Source organism: Bos indicus, chromosome 1, assembly GCF_029378745.1.
Source record: "Bos indicus isolate NIAB-ARS_2022 breed Sahiwal x Tharparkar chromosome 1, NIAB-ARS_B.indTharparkar_mat_pri_1.0, whole genome shotgun sequence".
NCBI classification, from domain to species: Eukaryota; Metazoa; Chordata; class Mammalia; order Artiodactyla; family Bovidae; genus Bos; species Bos indicus.
The window spans coordinates 53,838,041-53,850,221 of NC_091760.1; the positions used below are offsets into that span (position 1 = coordinate 53,838,041).

The 12,181-nt window shown below is 42.4% G+C and overlaps 1 protein-coding gene across 6 annotated transcripts in view; it reads left to right on the forward strand.

Annotated features, from left to right (window-relative positions):
* HHLA2 (HHLA2 member of B7 family) overlaps positions 1–12,181 on the forward strand; it is a 161,035-nt gene that overhangs the window by 119,294 nt on the left and 29,560 nt on the right. Inside the window, exon 1 of one of the 6 annotated variants that reach the window (XM_019976890.2) lies at positions 8,518–9,095. The exons of the other annotated variants lie outside the window; for them this stretch is intronic. The gene's annotated coding sequence lies outside the window, so the exon portion shown is untranslated. Of the gene's footprint in view, positions 1–8,517; positions 9,096–12,181 lie in introns of those variants that run through there. 6 annotated transcript variants of the gene reach the window in all.

A 12,181-nucleotide genomic window follows, 5' to 3' on the forward strand; every position in this document is an offset into this window, starting at 1 on the left:
AGATGGTGGTCCCATCTCTTCCAGAATTTTCTACAGTTTGTTGTGATCCACACAAAGGCTTTTAGTGTAGTCAATGAAGCAGAAGTAGATGTTTTTCTGGAATTCTCTTGCTTTTTCTATGATCCAGTGGTTGTTAGCAATTTGATCTGTGGTTTCTCTGCCTTTTCTAAATCCAGCTTTAACATCTGGAAGTTTTTGGTTCATGTACTGTTGAAGCCTAGCTTGGAGAATTTTGAGCATTACTGATTATTATAATAGAATCCTAATGGGGTTCTGGGGCAAAGCTTATAGTAGGTGCCCACTAGGATGTGTGCTCAGCTCACATCCACTCCCTCAGGGGCTCTGGCTGTGTCTTCATTCTCAGTCATTGTGCCTTATCATTCTGACCCAGGAATAGAACACCCAGATTCAGTAGAGTACCCAAATGATTTGGAAATCTGACAGAGGTGGAAAAGTAGGGGTCATCTCAAGTAGGGACCTGGTGCAGTGACCTCAGGCTTCTGCAGCTGGGTTTTGACATCTCACTGCTCCTACTCCTGTCCTTCCTGAAGCTGGTTTGTGCAGCCCTTGTTTGATTCACGTGAGCAACTTTAACTCCTTCCCTTCAAAACCATGTTTTGCTTGTTATCCTGGGTTCCTTTCTATTGCTACCAAAAACAAAACCCCCAACTGATCCTGATGGTGGGTTGCATACAACAGACACCTAGAGAAAGGTAATATTTGGAATTAGCCATGGGCCCTTACTGGGATAAAAGGCAGGGAAGCTCCCTTCTGTGATCTGGGACAGAGATGTGAAACCTCATGATAAGAGGTTGCCAAATATTTCACTAACCTCTCCCACTCAGGCAACTGGGCATCTCCTTGGGGGCACTGCTGAGTGTGTGGGTAGCTGTTGCCAAAATTAAGAGTGGAGGCTGATGAAGCACGCTGACTGCTCAAATTGTGTTCCTGGCTCTGGTCCAAGATCAGAGGCATTAGGTGGAAGTGAAACGATTCAAATGTAGGCAATCTCACTGTCTAGCCTTAGTTCTTAACCACTTCTCTATGTGTGTGTGCCCCTGCCAAAGCAGCCAAGTTGTCTTCATATGAGAAGAAGCTAATGCCAGCTGCCCCCACAGTGCAGTTGCCTGAATTGACAAACAGAAACACAAGACTCCCAGTTCAATCTGAATTGCAGATAATCAGTAAATGACTTGTTTTAGTATTAGTGAGGGTTCCCAGGTGGCGCTAGTGGTAAAGAATCCACCTGCCAATGCAGGAGAGGTATGAGACACACAAGTTTGATCCCTGGATTAGTAAGCTCCCCTGGAGGGAAAAATGGCAACCCACTGCAATATTCTTGCCTAGAGAATCCTGTGGACAGCAGAGCCTGATGGGCTACAGTCCACGGGGTCACAAAGAGTCGGATATGACTGAGCGACTGAGCATGAGTATGATTATGTCCCAGACATACTTGTACTAAAATATTATTAGTCGTTTATCTGAATTCAAGTTTAACTGGGTGTCCTATGTTATATCTGGCAACCCTACACGGCTCAACATCTTATCTCTCTTTTCACCATTGTTCTCTGAGTAACAAAGTAATTTAAATTCAGCACATACATGCCTTAGAGGATACAGTGAAGAAAACATTCTCAGAGGAGATTTAAGAAATTCAGATCTGCTGAAATCATTGCAGCAGTCCTCACCAGGTAGTCTGTATTCAATGAGCTAGCCTACGCAGCCAGCTTTAATTTCAAGTTTGATGGCCTGGTGAGTGCAAACCATTTCTGAGTACTGTCCTACACTAGGTAACATTGAGTGCCTTCCTCTTTATCATTCTCAGGTTTTCTTTGCTGTCAAAGTCTACAAAAACTAAAAAGAAAAAAAAATAGTTTGAATATGCATGTGTCTGGCCTACCTACCTCTCATTTTGTTCTGCTGTTGGAGCTCAGAAAAATCTTCTTTCCTAAGAAACAGATTGCTGAGCCAGGCTGCAGAGTCCTTTAAAAATGCACATTGGCAACTGTTTTTGTAGGCTCAGACTGCGGAGAAGATGCAATGAAAATGAGATCCCTAAGCTCAGCAGAGTTAAGAATCACGCTGAAGCCAAGTGTTTGCAGCCCAGGTGGGTGTGGTCAGAGATCCAAAGGCAGCGCAGTAATCAGGGCTCAGGAAATATCAGACAAGCAGAAATCTTTGGCTCAAATCAAACATGAAATTTTTAGGAATTAAATTGATGATCCAGCCCTTATAGTCTAGTTTTTGTTTTTTGGAGTTTTTTGTTTGTTTTTTACTTTTTTTTTTGAAATTCAATTGCTATCAATGTTTGCAATGACTACACTAGGGAACTAGATGAAAATAAAGTCTGACTGTCTACATGTATGGGCTTCCGTGGTGGGTCAGCAGTAAGTAATCTGCCTGTCAGTGCCGGAGACAGTTTCAACTCCTGGGTCAGCAAGATTCCCTGGAGAAGGAAATGGCAACCCATTCCAGTGTTTTTGCCTGGGAAATCCCATGAACAAAGGAGCCTGGCAGGCTACAATACAGTCCATGGGGTCGCAGAGTTAGATACAACTTAGCGGCTAAACAACAACAATCCACATGCACATCTTTCAAGCCTTTGAAAATATCTCAGGATGTGATATTGCTTTTGATCACCTGTTTTGAAGGTACAGGGTATGCAGCTAGTTACCATTTGGCTTTCCTACTCTAGGTGGCCTTTACAAGTAAGAGGTCAAAGAGCTGATGTCAAAGATAGATAGTTCTGGAAAATGTGATAATTATAGACATCCCAGGGACTAGTGTGAGTGAACTTATCCACAGACAGCCTTTCTGGGAAAATAGCATCCATTTCAAGTGTTTACAACAGAGAGTATTTAATCCCTGAAACCAGGTGGTAGAAAAGTAGGGAAATCAAATAGAAGAGAGTGAGGAACTTAGGAAACAGGAGGACGCTACCTCTATGATGAAAGGAATTGATGCTGTGGGATCCCGGGAATGAGGTCACCTTGTGGAAGCTGGAACCTTGGCAGGTCTGCCCAGTGGGAGCATGACCTATGGAAAGGATGGAGCTGGAGCCAGAAAAGCTGCCCAGCACATCAGTCTTTGCTCAGGTGATGATTCTCATATGCTGTTCAAATGTTGTTTACTGGCAGGTGAGCCTCTACTCATTTCTGTGTTTCTGTAGCTAGAAATTCTTCTGTGGAGGCTTCTGGGTTCAATAGACACTGGCAAATTCAGGCAGAGAGATAGAGGGAGATACCAACCAACACTGCTAAGAGGGTTTTCCAAAACGAGGCATCCTTGCCCATGTCCTCATCTGTGTAGGTGGTGAGTTCCAGGCCCAGCATGATTCACTATGGGATGATGGTTCTGCTTCTCCTCATATGGGCCTCCAGTCCCTACTCTTCAAAGATTGGCTACCACTCTCTTTGAGAAATATAAATTCTCTCATCTATCCGCATCTTGAGCAAACCTGTCTTCTGGTAATTCCTCCTTGTCTCACCTCTGCCCCCTCTAATCTTTCTCTAGACCCTAGCCCTTCCATGGATGCACCGTCACCCCTTCCTTCCCTCTTTTCCCAGGCCCACAAACACACTGAACAACATTCCTTGACCCCATTGTTCTCTTCACTTATGATCCTAGTTCCCAACTACCTTTTCATTCCAAGTTGTTTCTGGAACCGTATCTATTTGCTGCCCCTTCTCTCTGCATACTGACTAAAGCTCTGTGAACCAGACTTCTCCCCCTAAACAGGTGCTGCATCCAGGAGTAGTAATAGCTTTGACAAAGCCAATGCTTATTAAAATCAGTGATTCTCAGCTCTATAGTTAAAGGAACAGTAAAGTTTTGTTTCTAATCTGTCATGGACAAATTCATTGGGAAGATGTAATAAAAATGAATTTCTACAAAAATGAAATTCAAAAGAACATAAAATGCAAGCCTCAATTTTTTATTATTACATACAATAGGCATAAAGATTTTGATACCAATTTGACAGAGTAATTTTAAATACTTATTCTGTATTCCTATACTTTTGGTGTTATGAACCAGTAATAAACAGCTCACTGACTGGCACCAGCCTGCAGATCCCCCCTGCTCTGAGTAGCTCTGCTTTAGCTGATATTCCCCTTCAAATTCTGTTTCAGTCTATGGTCCTAAAGAAATGCTTTACTACCAGCAGTACACACTGCATAAAGTATGGATAGAAGAGAAGACTTTTTAGTCTAAGTCACAGCATAGGCTATGGTCATTCTTTCTTGCTGCTTATCCCCAAGCCAGAGCTGATACTCATGCCTTCTTTTTGCTATTACTCATTCTGTGGTCTTACCTTGAGCCCACCTCTGTACTATTTCCCCAGCATGGTAGCCTGAACCTTGATTCTTGAGCTGTTTCAGTTCTTGGTGCTCTTCCCTATAGATAGTCCCCCATTAACCTCACCCACAGCATATCAAAAAAAGAAAGGGATCCACTAAGTTCCTATCATATTCCTCCTAGTTGTACAGCAATAATTGCAAATTGTCTTATTAGTCATGGTCAATCGGCCCAGCCAAGACAGTATCCCACTTTTATGCTTTTTTTTTTTGGCATGAAGAGCTCAAATGACCAGTTTTAGCTTCCAATTCAGAAGAACCAAACTGTGTTCCATGGTAAAAGTCTTTCCTTAAGTTTAAAAGAAAGGATGAATGGACATTAAAGGGACAGTGAGTTAAAAATGGGAAAGTGGGTTAGTCAGCTATCATTTTTAGACACTATATGGTTCTTAGATCCACATCTTGTAACTATGAGGAGACAGTGCCTTATTCAGCACGCAGTTCAGAGCCTAATCGGTACTCTGCCAAGTAGCTATGTCAAGTAACTTCCAAGGTGGAAGAAGCCCTGTGAGATTGCCGAGCTAGGTTCTTAGAGACCACTCCAATGTGTTAAAAGGTTAACAACTTCATTGATAGGGAGCATAAAATGGGGAGTTACATTTGAATTAGACCCTGGCTTTTGTTTCTGATCAAGGAACTCCCTTCACAGCCAATGTAGGTGGGGTAAAAAAATGGCACATGGAGTGTTCCAGAAGTCCTCAGTGGCAATCTGCACTGGCAGTCAGCTGTAGCATAGCCTGGTTCGCTTTGATGCAGGAAAGGAACAGAGAGAAAGAACCTCTCTCCCTGAAGCCACAGCTGCCTTATTTGGGTTCCATGCGAATGCTCACCAGAAAGGGTTCACCACAGAAGAGGCTCTCAGTTACATGAATAAGTAACGACGGAATCAGGTTAGCTTGGCCTCTTTTTTCACGCTTGCTCAGTAGACTCCTGATCAACCTCATGCTCTGGATCCATTCCTAATGTTCTGTATTCTCATCATTTCCTCAGTCTTCCAATCAGCCTTTTTCCATCGCCTTGACCAACAAGTCCAAAACATGGTACAGAGCCTGGCCTAAAGCCTCATCTTTGTTCAGCCAAAGCTATACTAGGCACTACTCAATGTCCTACCGAACTGGAGATTTCCCTTACTCCCTTGTCCTTCAGGCTTACCTGTCAGGGTCTCTAAGCCTATAGAGCCTACTCACAGGGGACAACAGTTCTTCTCCTGCAAAACCATTCTTGGTGTGTGTATGCATACTTGGTTGCTTCAGTTATAATTGATTCTTTGCCACCCTCTGGACTGTAGCCTACCAGGCTCCTCTGTCCACGGGATTCTCTAGGCAAGAATACTGGAGTGAGTTGCCATGCTCTGCTCCAGGGGATCTTCCCAACTCAGGGATCACGCAAACCCACGTTTCTTATGTCTCCAGCATTGGCAGGCGGTTCTTTATTGCTAGGGCCACCTAGGAAGCCAGCCATCCTTGGTACTCAACAGCTTGTTAAGTGAACCCCCTTTGAGGCCTTAAGCCCTGGTTGAGGATGAAACAGCAGTGTGGTAGGCTCTGTGGGCATGTAAACAATCTGCTTGTACAATTTATTTGGTCTTTCAGAGCTTGATGGAATTCTGGAAGGTGTACTCAGCTTTGTTTTTACATTGTGGTAGATATTGGATCTCTGATCTGTACAGTCTAAAACTCAAGTATCTTCTTCAGAAACTCTGTGTTATCTGATCCTCCTAGACACAATTTGTGAAAGAAAAATCCCTTGCTAAAGGAAACAAAGCCTTTCTTCAAAACCTAGGAGCTTTTATTGCAATTCTCTCACTAGGAATTGCCCCAGGCATCATTTAATATCCAGATCTGTCTCCGTCATCACATTACCTGGCCAGCTTGGTCTGTGAGGGACCAGTATACTCATGTGCCCAGATGAGTCAAATGCATGTACTCTGTATTTTAAAAGTCTAAAGACCAACATAAAGCTTCTATATTGTCCCCTCTTTACTCTTAACTCTACACTTTACTCTACTCTTAACTTTACTCTTTACTCTTACTCCTAAATTTAACAATAAACTTATGACATGGAAGTACATATAATTATGTCATGATGTGTCCAATGTATTCTTTCTATAAATATTCATGTCCTTGTTGTATCATACACTGTGAAGTTACTTTACTGTTTTATAAACTTATTTTTAAAGGTTTCTTGAAAACAAGTATCTACTCCTTTTGTTTGAAAGAAATAAGGAGAAACAGGAACCCTAGAGAGTAAAATTAGCCAGGCAAACTCTTTCTAGTTGTATAACAGAAAACTCCCATTATTTGCAAGATAAAGCTTCAGCTGAGAATCAGTATTTTCCTTATAATGTTGACTCTAAAAAGAAACAGGAATTTTAAGGTTAATGTGGTTCTGCTAATAGAAATCTATTCCTATAAAAAAAACTGAAGGCACATTAAACTTACTACAAAGTTCCAGTGGCTCATAACTAATGTTTGTTTTGGCTTCAAGATTAAAAGTGGTTTTGTTACCATTAGCAAGAAAATGCATATTTCTAACTTTACTCTGCTAAGACATAATACAAATTCTTTTAGTATTTTGATGTAGGGAGAACAGACTTTTTTCTCTTTATGTAGACAGCAATGGAACCTGCTTCCTGTGTCAGCAGCTCTTCATCAGGTAAAAAAAAGTTATTTTGTGTCACTTTGGATGTTCAGAGACATTTGAAGACCTAACTAACAGCAACTTAAACTTAATTAACAGGAACTCTAAAGATAGAAAATCCATAACAGGCACGTATAAGGACTTAAAAATACTATTTCAAACCCAGATCCTTTCCATCCTCCTGCTCTATTATTCTTATTTTGTTGATTTTTTAGTCCTCCTATGTGTTTCCTCACATCTGTAGGGTGGCTGCTGCATCAAATCATCAAATCAATGCTCAGAAAATAGAGAAAGGGCGGCAGGGGGGTTTATATGAAATTCTCCTCTTGCATCTATCCCTGTTACAAGGATTCCATAGAAATTCTCCCAACAGATTTTTGTTTATGTTCCATTGTCCAAAAAAAGTATCAGTATTTGTTTTTTTCAGTTTGATTTTAGTAGTTAATTTTGGATACAAAGAACCCTTTTGTCATTGTCTTTTAGTCTCAGAGCTAGGAGGAGGAAAAGGTGTGGACATACAAGCATATAATTGGAGTTCAGTATTCAAGAGTGAGGTAAACATGGTTAGCTGTTGGATTCTCAGTTTGCAAGAAAGTTGGAAAGTTCTGACTGGCTTCCACCCCTGACATAGGCCCAGCTCTTCACAGTGGTCACCCCTAGTTTCTCCTTTTCCAAATATAGAGGACTCCTAACCCATGCTGAGTTGTGATGGTCATTTTATTTATCTTTTCTGAACCCTTTCTCAGTCCTCCTTTTAACTAGAAGTGGTCATATCCTGCACAGGGCTGGGCAGAGAAGGGGTTCAGTTAGCAAGAAAGAGAAATGGTACTAGTAACTGTCACAGGGTCCTTTTCACTTTATCCATTTCACACTGTTTGCTTTTAAATTGTTTTCTGTCATATCTACTTATTTGATGTTTACAAGCTGGCTTCTTTTATTCATCTTCTAAAACACAAATTTGACTTCATCATTAACTTTCCATTTCCTTAGTATGGATTACAAGAATGGTCATGATTGAGCCCTTGCATACCTTTCCAGCATTTTCTCTTCCATGTGGCCTATTTGGTTTCTGTGTTCTCTAGCAGCTGCACATTTGTTCTACTGTCTGCCTAGAATATCTTCCCTCTTCCACTTCCCTATACTCTTCCTTACAAGTCAGTTTCTCCTTGTCTTTCAAAACTGATGCTTCAAGAAGCTTTCCTTAAAACCCTGTTCCCTCTTAAGCTCCAGTATTTTCCCTCTGTCCTTCCACAGCACCTGGGCAGGGGATTCCTTAGTGCTGCCTGTATCTGTGTATTTGGATTTATTTGTTTATATAATCCATTTATTTTTTGGTTCCAAACTAGGCTTTTTGAGATTAGAGACTGTCTGACTTAAGGCCCTGTGATATGTAGGAGAGATGTTCAAATTGTGTGTTTTAGTGGCAAAAAAGATGGTAGGCTTGCTGGATGACTGGGTTTCCTTACAAAGAAAGATCTAGTCCTGTTACCTAGAAGGTAAGGATAAATTTGAGATATTTCACTTTCTCTTGTTCCTCAGAATTTTAACGTTTCTGACTTTAATTTAGAAATGGTTTGTGAGGAAAAGATAGGGCTGAAGCAATAGAGCTTTACAAACAAAAGTTGTTTGGCAGGATTGACTCTGAGCTGTACAGAGAGCTTACGGATACAAAGCCAACCTGATAACCACTGTACTTTCGAAATGACCCATTGAGCCGTGCACACAGAACTAGGCCAGCAGTCTTTTCTTTCCTTCTGCACCAGCTAGTCAGGTGAGCTACAGCTTTAAATTCTAAGGACTGAAACCCACCAATTCAGGTATACAGGGACACAAGTACCTGGCAGAAGGCAGTGCATTGTAAATCATCCCTTAACAAACAAGAAGTCTCGCCAAATTAGGTCATATGGATCCCTGCTTGGACCCTAGCCCAGCCAAGGGCCCCTCCCTCATTCAGAAGGGTTCTTTTCCCATTCAGGTTCACACAGTCAAAAAACAAAATCAAATCTGAGATTAAAGCAGCACAAGCTTTATTCAGTGGCCAGAGAATGCAGAAGCAGAAACTTTGTTCACACATAACTTCTTGCCTGCGGGACCATTAAGGTAAGATTTGAAGGGCAGGACTAATGAGAGGGAGGCATACACATTGGATTTCTGGGAATAGGCGGGGTTCTTCCTGGAACTGGGATGCCACTTCTTTTCAACCCTTGTACGGTCCTTTAGCATCAGGTTGGGAAGCAGGTTAAACCATCTTGGTGCACACAGACATTCTTACTGTTACAGTGAGATGGTAATGAGACACAGGGGGCCCTTTGTCCCACTTTCAAAGCTGAATCAGCTGATGCAAGTTACAGTCTTATTCCTGCGCTGTGAACACAGCCAGAGAGTGTGGTTATGTGTGGTTTTCTGTGGGTTTACTGGAGGGAGGAGCCGGGGTATGGTTCTGGGGCAACGGTGTTAGTAACATGGCAGCTAAGAGTCTTGTCAGGATTGAGTTTTTCCTCTTCTTCACACTAAATCCTGGATTCTGATATTCATTACAGGTCACTCAACCCTAACACCCTGACAGGTAGATACAAAGAGGAGTTCTTTACTTCTGTATTTGAAAGAATGATACAGGGACTGAGTTAGAATAGTTAATTTCATTCTAAGGAATACTGAATATATCATTTACCACACAGTAGGATATTTAAATATGACAACCATGACCATCATGGAGTGGGATTCTGATACCAGACTTAGGTGATCAACCTAAACCAACATTAGGAAGGAAGCCTTCTACTGATTAGCCCAGACTGTTTGACCTCCAGGTGCTGTCGCCACCCCTCTGATATAAAAATGTCATCTCAGGTTGTCTGAGGTGAGAAGTCACAGTATCATTTTAGAGCTTTCATTATTTATGAAATCCTTACATCTGACATAATCAACCCCAGCAGTTAGTGTGGTTAAAAAGAAGTGAGATACCCAAATTCCATATTTTTAATGTTTATTTTTTTTAAGTTAGAATACACTGTTGTCCATTCATTTTCTAGATTTGTTGAGTGGAGGGCACCAAGGCCTTTCTCTGAGTATGGGGCCACTGTTTGATCTTCTATATTATCTTTTTTACACAAACTAATCAATATCTCACCGTCTGATATTTCCAGTTTTTGTTTCTTGAAAGTGGCTGGAGAACTTTGTATTCAAATTGTTGAAAAGAATCCAACTCCTCCCAGAGCTTTACAATTTGTTTTCAGTCTTTATTGACTCTCCCACACCTAATCCAAACAGCTGAATTTTCTTGCTCCTTTTCTGTGCTTTATTTAGCCTCTCTGAAGCATTCATCTTATTTAACTTAGTTGTTGGAGAAACACCAAGTATGCCTTGTCCTCCCATGTAATCAATTAACATAATATTTAGTTAGATTTTTAGCTGATGACAACATACGTTCTGAACTGAAGGGGGTAGAAGTGGACTGGCACAGCCAACTGGCTCCCGAGGCATTTGATGTGTCATAGACATCTGTTTAGGGTCTGTTAAAGAGGGAGAGGTGACTGTTTCCAAGAAGTCCTTGGACTTGTATCTGTGCATGTTCAAAACTCACTTCACTTAATGGAGTCTTGTTCAATTCCTTACTATCTTTATGTGACTGACAAAACAGCTGCTATTTGCCTGTTAACCCTGCCTTTTTTTGCCTGTTGTCTTGGGTTTGCAGCCTTCTTGCTAAAAACAAAAGACTCCACTCTATCCAGCTATATTCTTTTTTGTATAGAGCACAATCGAGGAGGATTTATGATCTACACTTTTGGCAAGAAGAAACATTCCATGATAGAATTCTGAACTGGAAAATGGTCCTTGAAGGTTAATAAGTGCCCTGGCCCCTTCGGTGTAGTGTGGTTTCCCTTACACGTGCTTTGTCCAGGGCTCCACTTCTGGGAGAGCAAACCCTTTGGAGATGCGGGTTTGTGGACATGTAACGAGGTGGTGTTTTCAAAGGAAACCTGTGAGGAAGTGTGGGAAGCAGGATGGAACAAAGACGCTAAGCAAGGATGGGGCTTTAGGTGGAGTCTCAGCCTTGTTCCCACAGTGGGGCTCTGGAGCACAGAATAGCTCTTGCCTTGAGGCCACCACGAGGGCACAGAGTAGGGAAGGAGTGTGACTCCCAGACCACAGCTTCCATTATCTAAGGGCGAGACTCTGAAAAGGCTGCAGTGATGTGAGCAGGTAGCACCAACTGAGCAACGTGTGCATGAAAACTGAATGGTTAAAAGTGATCCCAGGGGATCTGAGCAAATGCCAAATGGTCTTGTTGCTGTTGTTGTTGTTTAGTTGCTAAGTTGTGTCTGATTCTTTGTGTCCCCATGGACTGTAGGCCGCCCTGCTGCTCTGTCCATGGGATTTCCCAGGCAAGAATACTGGAGTGGATTGTTACTTTCTTCTCCAGGGAATCTTCCTGACCCATTGACCTTCTGTCTGCTGCATTGGCAGACAGGTTACCATGAAGCCATCAGGGAAGCTGTGTTAACATACAAAATATCAGATATTAAATATGTGGCATTTTTGAACTAGCTACTTTTATTGGGCCTGATTTATGAGCCTCCCTAGATTTTCTTGGGAGAAGGCAATGGCACCCCACTCCAGTACTCTTGCCTGGAAAATCCCATGGACAGAGGAGCCTGGTGGGCTGCAGTCCATGGGGTCTCGAAGAGTCAGACACCACTGAGCAACTTCACTTTCACTTTTATGCATTGGAGAAGGAAATGGCAAGCCACTCCAGTTTTCTTGCCTGGAGAATCCCAGGGATGGGGGAGCCTGGTGGGCTGCCGTCTATGGGGTCGCACAGAGTCGGACACGACTGTAGCGACTTAGCAGCAGCAGCAGCAGATTTTCTTGGCCTTGCCTATTTCCTGAGCCTTCAACTGGTTGGACAAAGAGAGCCCCATCCCCAATGCCACTGACTCCAAAACATCAGCAGCCTTCCCTGGGGAGGCTTCAGCACGTGCCCCATTGATGCCTCCATAGTGAGAGCTGCCACCATTACAGGGTCCAAACATGACCTAAGGAGATTCCCAGAGGTGGTGGTTTCCTTTGCCCCATGTTTCCATATTCAAAGTATGATACTGGGAGGCATTAGTCTGGCTTCCTGAGTGGTGCCCCAAGGGGACCAGGAAGAGCATGGGGGTTAAAGCCCCATGGGGAAAATTTGCCTA